The sequence below is a fragment of the Bufo bufo genome, chromosome 3 (assembly GCF_905171765.1).
Source record: "Bufo bufo chromosome 3, aBufBuf1.1, whole genome shotgun sequence".
Lineage (NCBI taxonomy): Eukaryota > Metazoa > Chordata > Amphibia > Anura > Bufonidae > Bufo > Bufo bufo.
This window is the reverse complement of record NC_053391.1, coordinates 313,993,580-314,013,756: the sequence shown is the minus strand read 5'-3', so window position 1 is coordinate 314,013,756 and position 20,177 is coordinate 313,993,580. Positions and strand designations below refer to the sequence as shown.

General features: G+C 47.3%; 1 protein-coding gene across 2 annotated transcripts in view; it reads left to right on the top strand.

The window, feature by feature from the left end:
- LOC120995230 (lysophospholipid acyltransferase 2-like) overlaps positions 1-20,177 on the top strand; it is a 96,175-nt gene that overhangs the window by 410 nt on the left and 75,588 nt on the right. The gene's annotated exons all lie outside the window — the stretch shown is intronic.

Below are 20,177 nucleotides of genomic sequence, written 5' to 3'. Positions count from 1 at the left end.
TGTGTGCACGACTCTTATCATTGTACAGTCAGCGTAAACGTTAGAGGAGCACAGGGAGGTGCCGGGTGTAGGACGGGAAATGTCCGCGGTGCCGGCCGGTGACGTCACCGAGCGGGACTGCTGGCCCCTTGTACCTCAGCATCAGCCCCGGCTGTGGCCGCACTTAGTGCTAGCATTAGGGACTGCTGGCCTCTTGTACCTCAGCATCTGCCCTGGCCGTGGCCGCACTTAGTGCTAGCATTAGGGACTGCTGGCCCCTTGTACCTCAGCATCAGCCCCGGCCGTGGCCGCACTTAGTGCTAGCATTAGGGACTGCTGGCCCCTTGTACCTCAGCATCAGCCCCGGCTGTGGCCGCACTTAGTGCTAGCATTAGGGACTGCTGGCCCCTTGTACCTCAGCATCAGCCCTGGCCGTACTTAGTGCTAGCATTAGGGACTGCTGGCCTCTTGTACCTCAGCATCTGCCCTGGCCGTGGCCGCACTTAGTGCTAGTATTAGGGACTGCTGGCCCCTTGTACCTCAGCATCAGCTCTGGCCGCACTTAGTGCTAGCATTAGGGACTGCTGGCCTCTTGTACCTCAGCATCTGCCCTGGCCGTGGCCGCACTTAGTGCTAGTATTAGGGACTGCTGGCCCCTTGTACCTCAGCATCAGCCCTGGCCGCACTTAGTGCTAGCATTAGGGACTGCTGGCCCCTTGTACCTCAGCATCAGCCCTGGCCGTGGCCGCACTTAGTGCTAGTATTAGGGACTGCTGGCCTCTTGTACCTCAGCATCAGCCCTGGCCGCACTTAGTGCTAGTATTAGGGACTGCTGGCCCCTTGTACCTCAGCATCAGCCCTGGCCGCACTTAGTGCTAGCATTAGGGACTGCTGGCCCCTTGTACCTCAGCATCAGCCCTGGCCGCACTTAGTGCTAGCATTAGGGACTGCTGGCCCCTTGTACCTCAGCATCAGCCCTGGCCGTGGCCGCACTTAGTGCTAGTATTAGGGACTGCTGGCCCCTTGTACCTCAGCATCAGCCCTGGCCGTGGCTGCACTCAGTGCTAGCATTAGGGACTGCTGGCCCCTTGTACCTCAGCATCAGCCCTGGCCGTGGCTGCACTTAGTGCTAGCATTAGGGACTGCTGGCCCCTTGTACCTCAGCATCAGCCCTGGCCGTGGCCGCACTTAGTGCTAGTATTAGGGACTGCTGGCCCCTTGTACCTCAGCATCAGCCCTGGCCGTGGCCGCACTTAGTGCTAGCATTAGGGACTGCTGGCCCCTTGTACCTCAGCATCAGCCCTGGCTGTGGCTGCACTCAGTGCTAGCATTAGGGACTGCTGGCCCCTTGTACCTCAGCATCAGCCCTGGCCGTGGCCGCACTTAGTGCTAGTATTAGGGACTGCTGGCCTCTTGTACCTCAGCATCAGCCCTGGCCGCACTTAGTGCTAGTATTAGGGACTGCTGGCCCCTTGTACCTCAGCATCAGCCCTGGCCGCACTTAGTGCTAGCATTAGGGACTGCTGGCCCCTTGTACCTCAGCATCAGCCCTGGCCGCACTTAGTGCTAGCATTAGGGACTGCTGGCCCCTTGTACCTCAGCATCAGCCCTGGCCGTGGCCGCACTTAGTGCTAGCATTAGGGACTGCTGGCCCCTTGTACCTCAGCATCAGCCCTGGCCGTGGGCGCACTTAGTGCTAGCATTAGGGACTGCTGGCCCCTTGTACCTCAGCATCAGCCCTGGCCGTGGCCGCACTTAGTGCTAGTATTAGGGACTGCTGGCCCCTTGTACCTCAGCATCAGCCCTGGCCGCACTTAGTGCTAGCATTAGGGACTGCTGGCCCCTTGTACCTCAGCATCAGCCCTGGCCGCACTTAGTGCTAGCATTAGGGACTGCTGGCCCCTTGTACCTCAGCATCAGCCCTGGCCGTGGCCGCACTTAGTGCTAGCATTAGGGACTGCTGGCCCCTTGTACCTCAGCATCAGCCCTGGCCGTGGGCGCACTTAGTGCTAGCATTAGGGACTGCTGGCCCCTTGTACCTCAGCATCAGCCCTGGCCGTGGCCGCACTTAGTGCTAGTATTAGGGACTGCTGGCCCCTTGTACCTCAGCATCAGCCCTGGCCGTGGCAGCACTTAGTGCTAGCATTAGGGACTAATACAAAGTTTCTCCTCCACAGAGAAGTGGCATCTGACATAACCCAGTACCGCGGTATTCCCCATAGGCGAGCCATGGTCATCAGTGACAGGACAGAAACCCAGCAGCTCTGGTATTCCTCAGTTTGGAATGTACTATTGTCTGAGGGCCCTTTCACGCTGGAAGATGTTCTGCTGGTGACAATGGTGACAAGCAGGGAGGGACTATACATGTGTGGCAAGTCTACAGTGTAAGGCTCCATTCACACGTCCGTGGTGTGTTGCGGACCCGCAAATTTCGGGTCCTCAACACACCAGCCCGGCACCCCCATAGAAATGCCTATTCTTGTCCGCAAGCTGCGGACAAGAATAGGACATGCTCTATCTTTTTGCGGAGCTGCGGTCCCAAAGATCGGGGCCGTGCACCGCAAATGCGGATTATCCATTCCGTCCCCATAGAGAATGAATGTGTCTGCACCCGTTCCGCAAAATTGCGGAACGGATGCGGACCCATTTTGCGGACGTGTGAATGGAGCCTTAGGGCTCACGCACACGACCATTGGCTATTTTGCGGTCCGCCATCTGCCTCTATAGATCTGCACTTGTCACCAGTTTCTAATGCTGTTGCTTCTCGATATGTGCCCCCAGTTCCGAGAAATAAGTGTTTTTATGTTATGTAAATAAGGCCTCTTGGTGCAACAAGGGCGTTGTCGTTGCACCAGAGGCTCCACTCAGTTTTCTCTGCCAGCCACGGCCCTGAAGTTTTGCGGCAGCGCATTTGGTCTCTTTTTAAGCTCTTAGGCAGGGTTGCCAACTGTCAAGAAATTTACAGGCAGTCTAAAAAAAACTATTTTCCCGTGTCCGCAAAAAAGAATTCTCATCATTTTCCAGCTCACAGTAAATGAGGGTAATGAGTTCCTATCAGTATGGACAAGATATTTCTGGGAACGTTCTGTCAAAGAAAGATGTTTCGTCCACGCATGGTCTTACTTTGAACAAAACATCTGTTGTCCGACTATCAGATGAAAATTGGAAACACGGCCTACTTGTTTTCAGATGATGATCAGTCATCGGTCGGCTAAATCCATTATTTGTTGTTTAATTTAACCCGAAGAACGATGGTTCTGGTTGAAATCGTCTCCGCTTTAGACCAGTGTGTATGAGGACCTGCAGTTGCCGTACGTTAGACCATTATTTTCCATCAGAAAGCTGGTAATAAGTGCAGTCTGTGCCTAATGATGGGCTGAAAGGAAGGCTGCTGTGAATATCAATTCATTGTCACCTGCCTACTTTATTGTGGGGTTGATCCGCCTGTAAAGGAAGCAATTACAAACCTGTTATTGTGCTATCTGCGTTAGTGTAGGTTCACCTGAGATGACACAAGGTACAGTATGACAGCGATCACTCTCAGTGCTGTCATTTCATCAGAGACGGTCATAAAGCTATAGGAACATCCAAGCAGAATAGCTTCCATGTGGCGAGCCTCTTTCCATCCCATCAGATGATATTTTAGAATTTTTTTTCGTTACTGTCCAGACCTTGGAGAGCCTCATTCATCTCCATTGTTTGCACCACTAGTCGCTGTGAAGCTGGTCACTCCTGGATACATTGTTTATTGATATCTCCAGGTTGGTCACACCTAATTCATGTGACTTTATGTCATTCACAACACATATAGGATAGTCATCAGGAGTGTAACAAAAACTAAGCACATATCAAAAATCTCCCTTAAAGGCGTTGTCCAGGTTCAATTATTTTTTTTGCAAAACTGTTTACTCACTATTAATAGCTGTTTCAAGGTCCCCCCAGATGTTTTTATGTATTTTTTTACATCAGCAGTGCTCCGACAGTCCCCCACTGATTGTTGACATCTATGTTTATGTGTGCAGTAACTTCCTGCCGCACTGCCTTCGGGGTCCCAGTGCAGAGCAGCATCGTGTGGTTTCTGGTGTCTGTCTGCTCCTCTGTGCATCCGCCCCCCCTGATTCATATGCCGCCTCCTGCCGCACATATTCCTCCCTCTTAGTTAGGCCCCTAAACTCTGCCTCCTTAACTGATAATAAAGCGCCCTTCCCGGTGACGTCACTGGACCAGAGGGGCGTGGCTTAGCGCAGTTTGTTGCCGCCTAGCTACTGCCCATCCATGCGCTGTGAATAACTAGTTTGGCTGACGGTGACGTCACCGGGCTCCTTGCGAAGCAAGTGAGAAAAAACTGAATGTGGTACCCAGACCCAAATCCGGACTTCTTCACTGAAGTTCGGGCTTGGGATCGGTGTTCTGTAGATTTGAATATTTTCTCTTATAACATGGTTATAAGGGAAAATAATAGCATTCTTAATACAGAATGCTAAGTAAATTAGGGATGGAGGGGTTAAAAAAAATAATTAAACTCACCTCATCCACTTGTTCGTGCAGCCCGGCTTGGCTTCTTTCTTCTTCTTTGAGGACCTGGGAAGAAAAGGACCTTTGGTGACGTCACTGCGCTCATCACATGGTCAATCACCATGAGGTGAGTTAAATTATTATTTGTTTTCTTTTTTAACCCCTTCATCCCTAATTTACTTAGCATTCTGTATTAAGAATGCTATTATTTTCCCTTATAACCATGTTATAAGAGAAAATAAGAAAGATCGGGTCCCCATCCCGATCTTCTCCTAGCAACCATGCATGAAAATCGCACCGCATCCGCACTTGCTTGCGGATGTTTGTGATTTTCACGCAGCCCCAATCACTTCTTTGGGGCCTGCATTGCTTGAAAAACACACAATACACTGCGTGCAGAATTATTAGGCAAATGAGTATTTTGACCACATCATCCTCTTTATGCATATTGTCTTACTCCAAGCTGTATAGGCTCGAAAGCCTACTACCAATTAAGCATATTAGGTGATGTGCATCTCTGTAATGAGAAGGGGTGTGGTCTAATGACATCAACACCCTATATTAGGTGTGCATAATTATTAGGCAACTTCCTTTCCTTTGGCAAAATGGGTCAAAAGAAGGACTTGACAGGCTCAGAAAAGTCAAAAATAGTGAGATATCTTGCAGAGGGATGCAGCACTCTTAAAATTGCAAAGCTTCTGAAGCGTGATCATCGAACAATCAAGCGTTTCATTCAAAATAGTCAACAGGGTCGCAAGAAGCGTGTGGAAAAACCAAGGCGCAAAATAACTGCCCATGAACTGAGAAAAGTCAAGCGTGCAGCTGCCAAGATGCCACTTGCCACCAGTTTGGCCATATTTCAGAGCTGCAACATCACTGGAGTGCCCAAAAGCACAAGGTGTGCAATACTCAGAGACATGGCCAAGGTAAGAAAGGCTGAAAGACGACCACCACTGAACAAGACACACAAGCTGAAACGTCAAGACTGGGCCAAGAAATATCTCAAGACTGATTTTTCTAAGGTTTTATGGACTGATGAAATGAGAGTGAGTCTTGATGGGCCAGATGGATGGGCCCGTGGCTGGATTGGTAAAGGGCAGAGAGCTCCAGTCCAACTCAGACGCCAGCAAGGTGGAGGTGGAGTACTGGTTTGGGCTGGTATCATCAAAGATGAGCTTGTGGGGCCTTTTCGGGTTGAGGATGGAGTCAAGCTTAACTCCCAGTCCTACTGCCAGTTTCTGGAAGACACCTTCTTCAAGCAGTGGTACAGGAAGAAGTCTGCATCCTTAAAGAAAAACATGATTTTCATGCAGGACAATGCTCCATCACACGCGTCCAAGTACTCCACAGCGTGGCTGGCAAGAAAGGGTATAAAACAAGAAAATCTAATGACATGGCCTCCTTGTTCACCTGATCTGAACCCCATTGAGAACCTGTGGTCCATCATCAAACAGTACACCTCTCTGAACAGTGTCTGGGAGGCTGTGGTTGCTGCTGCACGCAATGTTGATGGTGAACAGATCAAAACACTGACAGAATCCATGGATGGCAGGCTTTTGAGTGTCCTTGCAAAGAAAGGTGGCTATATTGGTCACTGATTTGTTTTTGTTTTGTTTTTGAATGTCAGAAATGTATATTTGTGAATGTTGAGATGTTATATTGGTTTCACTGGTAAAAATAAATAATTGAAATGGGTATATATTTGTTTTTTGTTAAGTTGCCTAATAATTATGCACAGTAATAGTCACCTGCACACACAGATATCCCCCTAAAATAGCTAAAACTAAAAACAAACTAAAAACTACTTCCAAAAATATTCAGCTTTGATATTAATGAGTTTTTTGGGTTCATTGAGAACAGGGTTGTTGTTCAATAATAAAATTAATCCTCAAAAATACAACTTGCCTAATAATTCTGCACTCCCTGTATAGAGCAAGCTGTGATTTTCACGCAACGCACAAGTGATGCGTGAAAATCACTGCTTATGTGCACAGCCCCATTGGAGTGAATGGGTCCGGATTCAGTGCGGGTGCAATGCGTTCACCTCACGCATTGCACCCGCACGGAAAACTCGCTCGTGTGAAAGGGGCCTTACAATCCCTGTCCTTACCCTAAGGAAGCTGAATGTTATTTCCCCCCCAAAAAAAAAAAGATCAACCAGTTGTAGATAGATTCTCTTATACTCAGGGCAGTCCCAAGGGAAACATACAGAAGATATAGTCCCGTTCCAATGGGTCTCAAGGGACACACAAGAGTGAAAAAAATCCCCAACACTGCGTTTCCCTAGTATTCTCACTGGTTCTTCAGGGGGTAAAGATAGTATATGGGAGTCAGTCTAATGAGGATCCAATGATTCAATTCCTTGGCATAATAACTCCTCCAGACGCTATCCTCTCATGATATCCTGTATCAACAAACCGTGAGTAAAGAAGGACATCTTATGTCCCACCTCTTGGTACATTTGCTTATAATCTAGACCAGGCATGCTCAACCTACGGCCGTCCAGCTGTTGCAAAACTACAACTCCCAGCATGCCCAAACAGCCTAGAGCTATCAGCCTACAGCAGGGCATTGTGGGAGTTGTAGTTTTACAACAGCTGGAGGGCCGCAGGTTGAGCATGCCTGATCTAGACCCTACATTTGATTCACTTGCCCATAACCCAGACCCTGTACAGATGGTGTATTATATGACTGCTTAACACTTAAAATAACACTTCCTTGAGGGGTTTTTATATTTAATGTATATTTAATAAAAGATATATTTTAACCCCTTAGTGACCACACATACTTGGATTGAAAAGCACTCGACAGTGGATTTTTGATATAGTTGGGGTTACTGCATTAGGTCGTATACATTTGGAGATTTCCCGGCATGGCTGACAATTGTGTACTGCAGGCATGGAAATTCTCCAGCAGTGGCGTACTGCCAATATTATAGGCAGACCCCGCTGTTGCTATGGGGCCCGCGGCACAGGGGGGCCCTGAGCCCATGGAAGGCCCCACCCCCTACGTCTACTCTGCACAGACAGTTTTTTTAGTTAATGTGGGCCAGCATTGAGGTGGCCCGTAGCCCGCCCACTTATGTTCACCCTCAGGCCCCCGCGAATGCTCCCTGTCTGACCTGAGACGGGCTGCGGGCTCTCTCCCAGCCAGCCTGTGTGACCGTCTGCTGCATTTCATCAGGATGCGCAGGATGAACAGCCCTTCAACCACTCTGGCTCGCCGTGCTCCGGCTTTCAGGGCATTTTGGAAGTTGTAGTTCCACCCTCAGACCACGTCTTCTAATAATCTCCCAACTGGTAACACCCAGCTGGACCTTGATTTCAACCTGCTAGCAATGCATTCATAACTTCTAGAAGAAATAATAAAGGAACGGCACAACATAGTCTTAAGAATAGGTGCCCCAGGATTGTTATTAAAGGGGTTCTGCACTTTGTTTAAACTGATCTATCCTCTAGATAGATCATCAGCATCTGATCGGCGGGGGTCCGACACCCGGGACCCCCGCCGATCAGCTGTTTGAGAAGGCAGTGGCGCTCTAGCACCGCCGCGGCCTTCTCACTGTTTACCGCTGGCCGAGTGACGTCACGACTTGTATCAACTGGCCTGGGCAGGGCTAAGCTCCATTCAAGGGAACGGAGCTTAGCCGCGCCCAGGCCAGTTGATACAAGTTGTGACGTCACTGGGCCTGCGGTAAACAGTGAGAAGGCCGCAGCGCTCCTGGAGCACTACTGCCTGTCGGACCCCCGACGATCAGATGCTGATGATCTATCATAAATGGTGGATATAAGTAGTTACTAAAACAGTCATGTCAGGAGAGCTTACAGGCCTTCTTTAAATGGTATTCCCGTGTCAGACATTGGTGGCATATCCCAGTGATATACCAATGTCAGCTAGGAGTAGGTTCCAGAGATGAGAACAACACCTATCTCCAGAATAGACCCCCAAAGTGAAGGAGAGTGCAGACACAGCCACCCTCCATTCACCGTTATGGGAGTTCAGAAAATAGTCGATCGCTCATTCTGCATTTTCCAGCAGTCTCATAGTGGTGAATGCAGAGGTGGCCTTACATGCACTGTGCACTCTTCATTCACTGCTATGGGACTTCCGAAAATAGCCAGTTGCGCCCATGGCGATGCATAGGACTCCCAAAGAACCTGTATATGTGCAGTGTGCCCTACTTCACCGCGTTCAGGAGAGCCGGTATGGTGACACGTCTCTACGGTTCCATATTATGTGTTCCACTGTCCAGTGCCTCAGTAGAGCACCAAATTGTCATGTACACGCAATGACCCAGATTTACTAATGTGTCTGCACCAAAAATCTGCCTAAAAGTTGCGCAATTTGGGGCATCACACTACCGTTCCTCAGGGCATCTGGGACAGTACCCTCGGTACTGGAACAGGGCGCCATTGAAGAGTTAATTGGCTTTTTTTTAATTTATGCTAATCACTTTCAGGGCCCTAATTAAAATTACTTTGGGGAACAACTCCTCTAAACACAATGAATAAAAGATATTTGACTGAGGTCTAGAAGAAGTGCACATTTCCTCACACAGTAACCTGCAAAAATAGGGGAATACTGTACACTAGGCTTCGAGAGGTGGCCTCCACTAGAAATGTATACACAGGCCAGATGCGGACCAGATGTTTCGGATAGGAGAAACTGAATAGTAGGAATATTTTCTGTATCTATTTTTACAGGTTTCTACCAGTTTGGAGAAATGTTGATTCTTTTAACTTAGTGTTGTATAATATATTTCATGGTCTGGAGCTTATCACACACAAAGATGGAAAATTGCTGGCTTATCGGGAAACACAGTATCACTAAATTGTAATGCAAAGGTCATTCACTACGAGGAAAGTAGAATTTAACCTGGGGCTCAGAAATGCATCATAGGCGGTTAGTGAAAGTGTGCACTAAACTAATCACTAAACTGATATGGTCTACATAGACCATATCACACTACACAAATATATAGTACTGCTATAATACACACATACAGATATAATACATACATGTACACATTGCACAAACATATATACACAATACACGCATATATGTAAATACACATTAAACACATATATATATATATATATATATACACACACATGCTTACACATCATACACATATATGCACTTTACATAAATACATACACGTTACACACACATGTTACATAGATGACTTAAGCCTCATGCACACGACCGTTGTTTTACTCCGTGTCCGTTGTTCCGTTTTTCGTGATTTTCTGCGGACCCATTGACTTTCAATGGGTCCATTGAAAACTCGGCTAATGCACCGTTTGTCATCCGCGTCCGTTCAATGGGACCGTGAAAAAATGCGGAGGCACACAAGATTGTCATCCGCGCGTCCGCGTCCGTTTTTTTCTCATCATTTGCATGGCAAACTTGACTTAGACTTTTTTTTACTTTCCTTCATGTCTCGTGATCCTCCAAAAATAAAGGAAGGCACACAGAAACAAAAACGGAAACGGATCACGGAACAACGGAACCCTATTTTGCAGAACGGAACACAACAACGGTCGTGTGCATGAGGCCTTACACTCATGTTATCCACATGTATACTTGCCTGTCCTGTGGGATCACTGTCAACTCTCAGCAGAGGAACCATAGTGAGCAAACTGCATTGCTTCTGCACCCTCATGTCCATTCCAACAAAGCTGCCACCAGGATCTGTTACCACAGCAGGTAAGCTCCAGCCCATGATTGCTCTGGAGCAGTAGCGGATCCAGAGCCTGGTCTCGGGAGGGGCACTTCCAGATTATTTTCTGTCCGCCGCCACAAAATAATGGTGCTTATAGAACAGACTAGGGGTGGGCGATATGGCCTAAAATCTATATTGCGATATAATTTTAAGCATGTGCGATATGCAATATATATTGCGATATATTGTTTTCTATATTGGGGGGGGTTATTATTTAATAACTATTAGCCTCCTTAAGGGCTAGAACCCTTGTCATATTCACCCTAATAGAGCTCTATTAGGGTGAATAGGACTTTACACTCTCCCTGCTGCCCTGTGCTTTGTGCACACAACAGCAGGGAGCTGACCATGGCAGCCAGCCTCTCATGTGCCCCCCCCAGCCTCTGATCTGCCCCCCCCCAGCCTCTGATCTGCCCCCCCAGCCTCTGATCTGCCCCCCCAGCCTCTGGGGCAGTGGGCAGGTCCGATCGGAGTCCCAGCAGTGTAATGCTGGGGCTCCGATCGGTTACCATGGCAGCCAGGACGCTACTGAAGTCCTGGCTGCGATTGTATGTTAGTGAGCAGCATTATACTCACGTGCGCCGTGGCCGCCGGTCGCTCCTTCTTCTCATAGGTCTGTGCGGCACATTGCTAATTCTATAAGCATTAGCAATGAGCCGCACAGACAGAAGAAGGAGCGCCCGGCGGCCACTGCGCACGTGAGTAATGCTGCTCACTAACATACCATCGCAGCCAGGACTTCAGTAGCGTGACTCCTGGCTGCCATGGTAACCGATCGGAGCCCCAGCATTACACTGCTGGGACTCCGATCGGAACTGCCCACTGCCACCAATGATGGGGGGGAGGAGGGGGACCCTGTGGGATATGGCCGGCACATTCATTGGTGGCGCAGTGGCCACAGTCCCTCCCCTCCTCCTCCTACTCTGTCCTCATTGGTGTTCAGCGGCAGCCGTGCACAGTGGTGAGGGAGGAACTCCCTCCTTCTCCAGTCTCCACTGTGTCGGCCGGCTCAGGAGAAAATAGTTCGCGCAGAGAGCGCGATCATATCGCGGACCGGAGATATGGCGAAAATCCATATCGTGGCCCAAATTTATATCGCATATCGACTATACCGCCCACCCCTAGAACAGACTACACAGTGTAGAGATATACTGTATATTGTGTGGCACAGTGTATGCTATATGTGTATAACAAACATATTTCACATGAAAACTTACAATTACTTGGCTTGGCCCTTGGGGATCTCGGACGCCACTTCAACACTTTGGCTGTATAAAATACCCCTCTCCCCCCTTCCCTATAGTATCCGCCATATGTCCCAGTATAAAATGCTACTGTACAGAGCCCCCCATATAAAATACCACTTCTTTGTGGCCTCAGTAGATGCCCATATAGTGCCCACCAATAATTTGCCAGTAATAAGTGCCCCCAATAATGTGCCAGTAATAAGTGCCCCCAATAATGTGCCAGTAATAAGTGCCCCCAATAATGTGCCAGTAATAAGTGCCCCCAATCATGTGCCAGTAATAAGTGCCCCCAATCATGTGCCAGTAATAAGTGCCCCCATCATGTCCAAGTAATAAGTGCCCCCAATCATGTCCAAGTAATAAGTGCCCCCAATCATGTGCCAGTAAAATGTGCCCCCCCCCCAAAATGTGCCAGTAACAAGAGCCCCCCAATGTGCCAGTAACAAGAGCCCCCCAATGTGCCAGTAACAAGAGCCCACCCCAATGTGCCAGTAACAAGAGCCCCCCTAATGTGCCAGTAACAGCCCCACCAATGTGCCAGTAGCAAGAGCCCCACCAATGTGCCAGTAGCAAGAGCCCCCCTAATGTGCCAGTAACAAAAGCCCCCCAATGTGCCAGTAACAAGAGCCCCCCCCAATGTGCCAGTAACAAGAGCCCCCCCCAATGTGCCAGTAACAAGAGCCCCCCCCAATGTGCCAGTAACAAGAGCCCCCCCCCAATGTGCCAGTAACAAGAGCCCCCCCCCCCCAATGTGCCAGTAAAACTATTGTACATCTAAAAAAAAAACACTTATACTTACCTCCATGTCAGCGATGCGATGCAGGCCTCTTCCGGCCTGTGTCCGCGCTGTACGGCTCAGGCGGCGTGATGATGTCATTGCGCCGCCTGCGCCGGCCTCTGATAGGCTGCTGGCCTAGTGCCGCCTGCGCCGGCCTCTGATAGGCTGCTGGCCTAGTGCCTGCAGCCTATCAGTGGAAGGGGAAGGGACATGCCTCTCCCTCCCCTGGCCCCATAGCACAGGCATCTGTATCGCTGTCCTGAGGACTGCGATACAGATGACTGGAGATGAGCGCTTCCACAATGGAAGCAGCTTGGGAGGGGGGGGGGGGGAGCTTGGGAGGGGGGGGGGGGATTTCCCCGTTGCCCCCTTGATCCGCCAGTGCTGTGGAGTAGGGCTGCAGCTATTGATTATTTTAGTAATCAAGTATTCTACCGATTAATCCAACAATTAATCGAGTACTCTTTTAATAACTAATTAAAAGAACATTTTCTATTACTTAACAGCCCCATTGCCATCAGTCTCCCCCCCCCCCCCGTGCTACCAGCTCCCCCCAGTGCCATCAGCTCCCCCCAGAGCCATCAGCTCCCCCCAGTGCCATCAGCTCCCCCCAGTGCCATCAGCTCCCCCAGTGCCATAAGCCCCCCCCCCCACAGTGCCATTAGTTTCCCCTCCAATGCCACCAGCTCCCCCCAGTTCCACTAGCTCCCCCAGTGCCATTAGTTCCACCTCAAATGCCACCAGCTCCCCAGTGCCACCAGGTCCCCCCATGCCATCAGTTGCTCCCCCCATGCCATCAGTTGCTCCCCCCATGCCATCAGCTCCCCCCAGTGCCATCAGCTTCCTCCCCCAGTGCCATCAGCTCACCCCCAGTGCCATTAGCTCACCCCCAGTGCCATTAGCTCACCCCCAGTGCCATTAGCTCTGTTTTTTATTTTTCATATTTTATATCTTATATGAATTATGTACTATTATATACTCAGCCTATAAATAAATTGTTTCTCAGAGTGATTCTATAAGTGGAGTGCCGACCTCTTCCATTTTATCTTCAATTTTATGTAGTAACAGGGTGAGTCACTGAGATCAGTGCACCCTTTCCATACAGTGTACAGGTGAGCCACCCTACTTTTTCACAAAGTATTATTTAACCTCTGGGACCTCCACTGATTCTAAGGGTATGACCACACGGTCAAGTTTCAGAATCCAAAATCAGGGGAGAATCATAAAAGGAGAGAAAGTATAAAGGCCAGAAACGCCTTCTTGTCTTTTTTTAATTTACTTTTGGTTTTGGCTTCAAAAACTGCACCCAGAAACCTGACCATGTGGCCGTACCCTTAGAATCACAGGGCCACATCGCTAGATAGAGCACAAGCAGCCATTCAGATTTTCTCCTAGAAGAGCACCATACCCATCTGTGTGCTGTAGAGTAACTGAAACACGGCCTCATTAGGACAGGGCACCTGGTAAGGGGCTAGGTTGTGTCAGAGGGGGTCTTTTTTTGTTAAAATATTAACCCCCGTGCAAGAACCAGCCAAATTAAATGTTTGAGTTTCTGTTCTTTCCCCCCTGCTTTTCAAGAGTCATGACTTTGTTATGTTTCTGTTCATAAGGGGGATTGCTTTTGCAGGACAAACTGTGTTTTTTAATGGCACTGTTTAATTTGCCATATCATTTTTGCATTGCCATATTCTTTCTGATGGCAACAACTTTTTTATATTCTCAGCTACAAAGCTGTGTATGTTTGATTTTTGTGGTTTTAGTACCATTTTAATGTACATACGACTTTTTGATCACTTTTGATTAAATTTTAGGGGGTGAAGTAATAAATAAAAAGGCAGATTGGTCACTTTTCTTCCTTTATGCCTGAGAAATATTTATATTTTTAATAGAACATTTTCGGCAATATCAATTATGTTTATTTTTAATTTTGTATTCTTATTTGTAAAGTTCAGAAAAGTGTGATTTTTTTTTTTTTTTTTTTTCCTTTTAGTATATTTTTAAAACAACTTGTCCCTTAGGGGACTTTTATGTGCAGTACTCCGATTATTTATTCTATAAACTGCAATACTATGCAGGCAGCTTTCGACTATTTTTGTAATCGAGTATTCTATTGATTAATCCAACGATTAATCGAGTACTCTAATTACAAAAAATAATTAAAAGAATGTTTTTCTTTATAAAACTCATCAGCCCCCTGCCATCAGCTGACCCCCCAGTGCCATCAGCTGACCCCCCAGTGCCATCAGCTGACCACCCAATGCCATCAGCTGCCCTCCCATTCCCATCAGCTGCCCTCCCAGTGCCATCAGCTTGCCACCAGCTGCCCCCCAGTTCCACCAGCTGCCCCTCCTAGCCATATCCCTAGCGCCAGTGAAATAAAATACTTACCTCTCCTGTAGGGGCGCGGGTCCACAGCTCGTCCATCTTCTTCTCCGCACGCTGCACTGTCGTCTTGACGTCACAAAGCATCAGGTCATAGTGCACCCTTACGTGCACTATGTCCTGACCATGTGTCAGAAGGACAGTGCAGCGCGGTGCGGGCTGGCGGGTGACCATGGAGCAGTGAGTAATAGCAAGCGCTTCACTCACGCTCCGTGGTCACATGACACAAACGAATACTCGATGCAAAAAATTTGCATTGAGGATTTTTTTGTGTCAAATTATTCGATTCAATCGAGTAATTGTTTCAGCCTTAGGGCTCATGCACACGAACGTATTTTCTTTCTGTGTCTGTTCCGGATTTTTTTTGCCTGAAGTTACTAGGTGTGCATTCCGTTTCCGTATCTCTGTATTTCTGTTCCGCAAAAAAATAGAACATGTCCTATTATTGTCCGCATTACGGACAAGCATAGTACAGTTCTATGAAGGGCCAGCTGTTCCGTTCCGCAAAATACGAAATGCACACGGATGTAATCCGTGTTATTTGCGGATCCGTTTTTTGCGGACTGCAAAATACATACGGTAGTGTGCATGAGCCCTTATATACAGGCAATTTGCTATAGCTGGCCTAGGAGCCTTCACAAGGCCCTAGGCTGCTATAGCAACTGATTGGAACTCTGCAGTTTCGCCATGGGGGTTTGATGTGAGGACCACCCAGATGCCACAGCCGCTATCGACCGCTACATCTGAGTGGTTAAACTGGTAAACTGTTCTGAGGTAGCTCCAGCACTGGATGTAGGTGCTGAGACTACACAGCTATGTCCACAGTGTGGTGGAACAAGCAGGTTACTGCAGCACTGCTTTCATTCACTTTAATGGTAGCAGCACTGCAGCAGCCAGCTCTGTCCACTGCACCATAAAAAAGCTAAATTAGCAGGTTAAAGGGGTTGGCCAGTTTCTGGCTACTTTTGACCAATATGTATATGATGACTAAGGGTCCATTCAGACGTCCATAGAACGGGTCAGGATCCGTTCCGCAATTATGCATAACGGGTGCGGACCCATTCATTTTCAATGGGGCCGGAAAGGATGCGGATGCTGTTCGCATCCGCATTTCCGATCCGCGGCCCCGAACTTCCAGTCTGCGGGTCCAGAAAAAAATAGAGCATGTTCTATTCTTGTCTGCAGTTGCGGACAAGAATAGGAATCCTCTATTAAGTGCCGGCGATGTGCGGCGTCAGTGTTTTGCGGTGCGCAATATGAGGACCGCAAAACACTACGAACGTCTGAATGGACCATTAATGACACTTATTAGTATAGCCTTTGTTGATTTTCTGTGCCGCTTGCTTTATTTTATAACTTTTGTCCCCTTGTTGGGCAAATCTTCTGTGCTGTCCACATTGGAGACCTGTCCATAAGTTGGCCGATGATGGAGGGTCATGTAGTCAGGCAAAAATAACTCCAGACACATCACCCAGCTTTCTCCACTCAAACACACCACATCCGCCATCTGCCCTTGCAATGTTGTGAATTTAATGTAGGTGCAGTGTATTTGAATAGAAGAGACTGAGTGATTTGTCTGGTCACATAAGCCACCATCAGCAGCCATTTTATGGACAGAACACTGTGTGGACAGCACAAATGACTTGGCCAACAATAGAGAATATGTTATGAAATATAGAAAATGGTGCAGAATATCAACAAAGACCATATTACTAAGTGCTATATAATTATGTTGCATACACATTGATCAAAGATAGCCGGAAAGTGGTCAACCCCTTTAAGGGCCTAGGACGAGAATGCCATTACTTTGCTCCTCAGGACGAGCATTCTCGTCCTGCGGTCCATTCCCTGCCCCACATGCGGTACAGCAGTCAGCGGCAGGGGAGCCGGACTCTTGCTGCATCCACCAGTATCGGTGACACCCATGTTGGTGGATTAACCCCTCATATGCCGAGGTCAGCGCTGGTTGCGGAATATGGGAGGTTTGCGCTCCCTCTCCTGATCCATCAGGTCCCCTCACTGCTGTGACAGGGACCCGATAGTTGCCATGGCAGCCCAAAGCCTTTCAAAGGCCTTGGGGCCCAGCAGCTACAGAGGCCTATGAGGCCCAGCCCACATGGGTCTCATAGGCAAACTATCAGTGTATTATACTGTGTAATACGCTGATAGTCAATGCAGTACAATACAGATGTATTGCACTGCATTGAAACAGGTATCAGACCCTGAAATTTGAAGTCCACTATGTCCCATAGTGGGACAAAAATAAAAAAGCGAAATAAAAGTGTTTTTAATAGTAAAAAAAAAAAAGTATCAAGTAAAAAAAAAAAATGCTCCTTTGCTATAAAAAAAGACATATAAAATTGTAAAAAAAATAGAAGAAAAAAAAACAGACAATTTAGGTATCGCGACGTCCATAACAACCTGCTCTATAAAAAAACACAGGATCCACCCGTCAGGTGAACACCGTAAAAAAGAAAATAAAAACAGGTCCTTAAGGTGAAAAATGGCAAGGTCCTTAAGAGGTTAATACAAATCAGAAATACAGACCTATGAAAGAGCCCAAACAGGGTTAACAAGTATCCATTTATATTCCAGCAAAGCTATCCAGCAGAGAACAGCCTGATGGTGTTCTCCGAATCTGGGATAGGCAGATAGTGCGGCGTGTCCACTGGACCCAATTGGCCATAATGGGATCCTGCCACTCCCCAGCATAAATTCTGGAGTCGAATGAAAACAAAAAATCGCTGCATGAAACGCTTTTTTGTTTGGTCGAATCCCAATATAGTCAATGGCGTCCGGTGGGCATGTGGAACTATCATTCTGTACTGGATCCGGAGAGCACTATCACACCGTAAGGGCTCGTTCACATGAACGTTTTTTGTGTTCCGTATACGGGCCGTTTTTTTTGTGTTCCGTATACGGTCCGTATACGGAACCATTCATTTCAATGGTTCCGCAAAAATAAACGGAATGTACTCCGTGTGCATTCCGTTTCCGTATTCCCGTTTTTCTATTCCGTTGAACGATAGAACATGTCCTATTATTGCCCGCAAATCACGTTCCATGGCTCCATTCAAGTAAATGGGTCCGAAAAAAAATGGAACACATACGGAATGTACTCCGTATGTCTTCCGTATCCGTTCCGTTTTTGCGGAACCATCTATTGAAAATGTTATGCCCAGCTCAATTTTTTCTATGTAATTATTGTATACTGTATATGGCATACGGAAAAACGTAACAGAACCGGAAACACTACTGAAAAAAAAAATGGAAAAACTGATCCGGGAAAAATGGCCCTCAAGACACTGAAAAAGACATATGGTCGTGTGAACGAGCCCTAAGGCCTCTTGCATCCGACCGTATTTTAATTTGGTTTCCGTTCTGTATACGGAACCATTCAATTCATTGGGTCCGCAAAAAAAACTGAAGGTATTCCGTGTGCATTCCGTTTCCGTATGTCCATATTTCCGTTCCGCAAAAAAATAGAACATGTCCTATTATTGTCCGCATCATGGACAAGGATAGGACTGTTCTTTTAGGGGCCAGCTGTTATGTTCTGCAAAATACGGAATGCACACGGATGGGGAATCTTAGACTGGTGTAAAAAGTCAGTCTTAGTAAATGACCCCCAGTGAGTTTGCTAAATCCACAGCATGTCAATTTATACTACAGATTTTTACAGATTCTACTCTGTGCAATTAAGTGTCTAAGGTCTCTTTCACACGGGCGAGTTTTCCGCACGGGTGCAATGCGTGATGTGAACGCATTGCACCCGCACTGAATCCTGACCCATTCATTTCTATGTGGCTGTGCACACGAGCGGTGATTTTCACGCATCACTTGTGCGTTGTGTGAAAATCGCAGCATGCTCTATATTGTGCGTTTTCCATGCAACCCAGGCCCCATTGAAGTGAATGGGGCTGCGTGAAAATCGCAAGCAAGTGCGGATGCAGTGCGATTTTCACGCACGGTTGCTAGGAGACGATTGGGATGGAGACCCGATCATTATTATTTTCCCTTATAACATGGTTATAAGGGAAAATAATAGCATTTTGAATACAGAATGCATAGTACAATAGCGCTGGAGGGGTTAAAAAAATAATAATAATTTAACTCATCCACTTGCTCGCGCAGCCCAGCTTCTCTTCTGTCTTCTTCTTAGCTGTGTGCAGCAACAGGACCTGTAGCGACGTCACTCCAGTCATCACATGATCCATCACCATGGTAAAAGATCATGTGACGGACCATGTGATGACCGGAGTGACGTCATCACAGGTCCTTTTCCTGCACACAGCAAAGAAGACAGAAGAGAAGCCGGGCTGCACGATCAAGTGGATTAAGGTGAGTTAGGCTACTTTCACACTTGCGTTCGGGGCTCCGCTTGTGAGCTCCGTTTGAAGGCTCTCACAAGCGGCCCCGAACGAATCCGTCCAGCCCTAATGTATTCTGAGTGGATGCGGATCCGCTCAGAATGCATCAGTTTGGCACCGTTTGTCCTCCGCTCCGCTCAGCAGGCGGACCCCTGAACGCAGCTTGCAGCGTTCGGGTGTCCGCCTGGCCGTGCGGAGGCAAACGGATCCGTCCAGACTTACAATGTAAGTCAATGGGGACGGATCCGTTTGAATTTGACACAATATGGCTCAATTTTCAAACGGATCCGTCCCCCATTGACTTTCAATGTAAAGTCAAAACGGATCCGTTTGCATTATCATGAACAAAAAAAATAAAAAAAATGTATTTTTATTTTTTTTGTTCATGGTAATGCAAACGGATCCGTTCTGAACGGATCTAAGCGTTTGCATTATAGGTGCGGATCCGTCTGTGCAGATACCAGACGGATCCGCACCTAACGCAGGTGTGAAAGTAGCCTAAAATTATATATATATTTTTTTTTAACCCCTCCAGTGCTATTGTACTATGCATTCTGTATTCAGAATGCTGTTATTTTCCCTTATAACCATGTTATAAGGGAAAATAATACAATCTACAGAACACAGAGCCCAAGCCCGAACTTCTGTAAAGAAGTTCAGGTTTGGGTACCAAACATGCAGATTTTTATCACGCGCGTGCAAAACGCATTACAATGTTTTGCACTCGCGCGGAAAAATTGCACGTGTTCCTGCAACGCACCCGCACCTTTTCCCGCAACGCCCATGTGAAACCAGCCTTAGTGTGAAGTTAGCCTAAAATGGTATCACACTTTTTTCACTTTTGTGACTTTTTTTTATTAACATAACTTTCTTTTTCGTCCAGCTTGGGCACTCTTATTTAACTGTATAATATTGTAATATCTGTACATTATTGCGGATATAACGTTTTATTGTGAATAGAACACAGCAATTAAGATTTAATGGCTTCAATGCAACAAAGGGGCCTGTATTGTTGGTCATTTTAAGCAATACAGCCTGATAAGGGCTATGCTGGATTGTATTCTCTGTATTCAAGTTTATTATTTCAAGATGTTGGATTCCAGCGTCAGCCTCTTAAAATAATGAAATACATATGCTGTGTACAGTGATATCATTTGCTACATAACACATGGGTTTTAAAG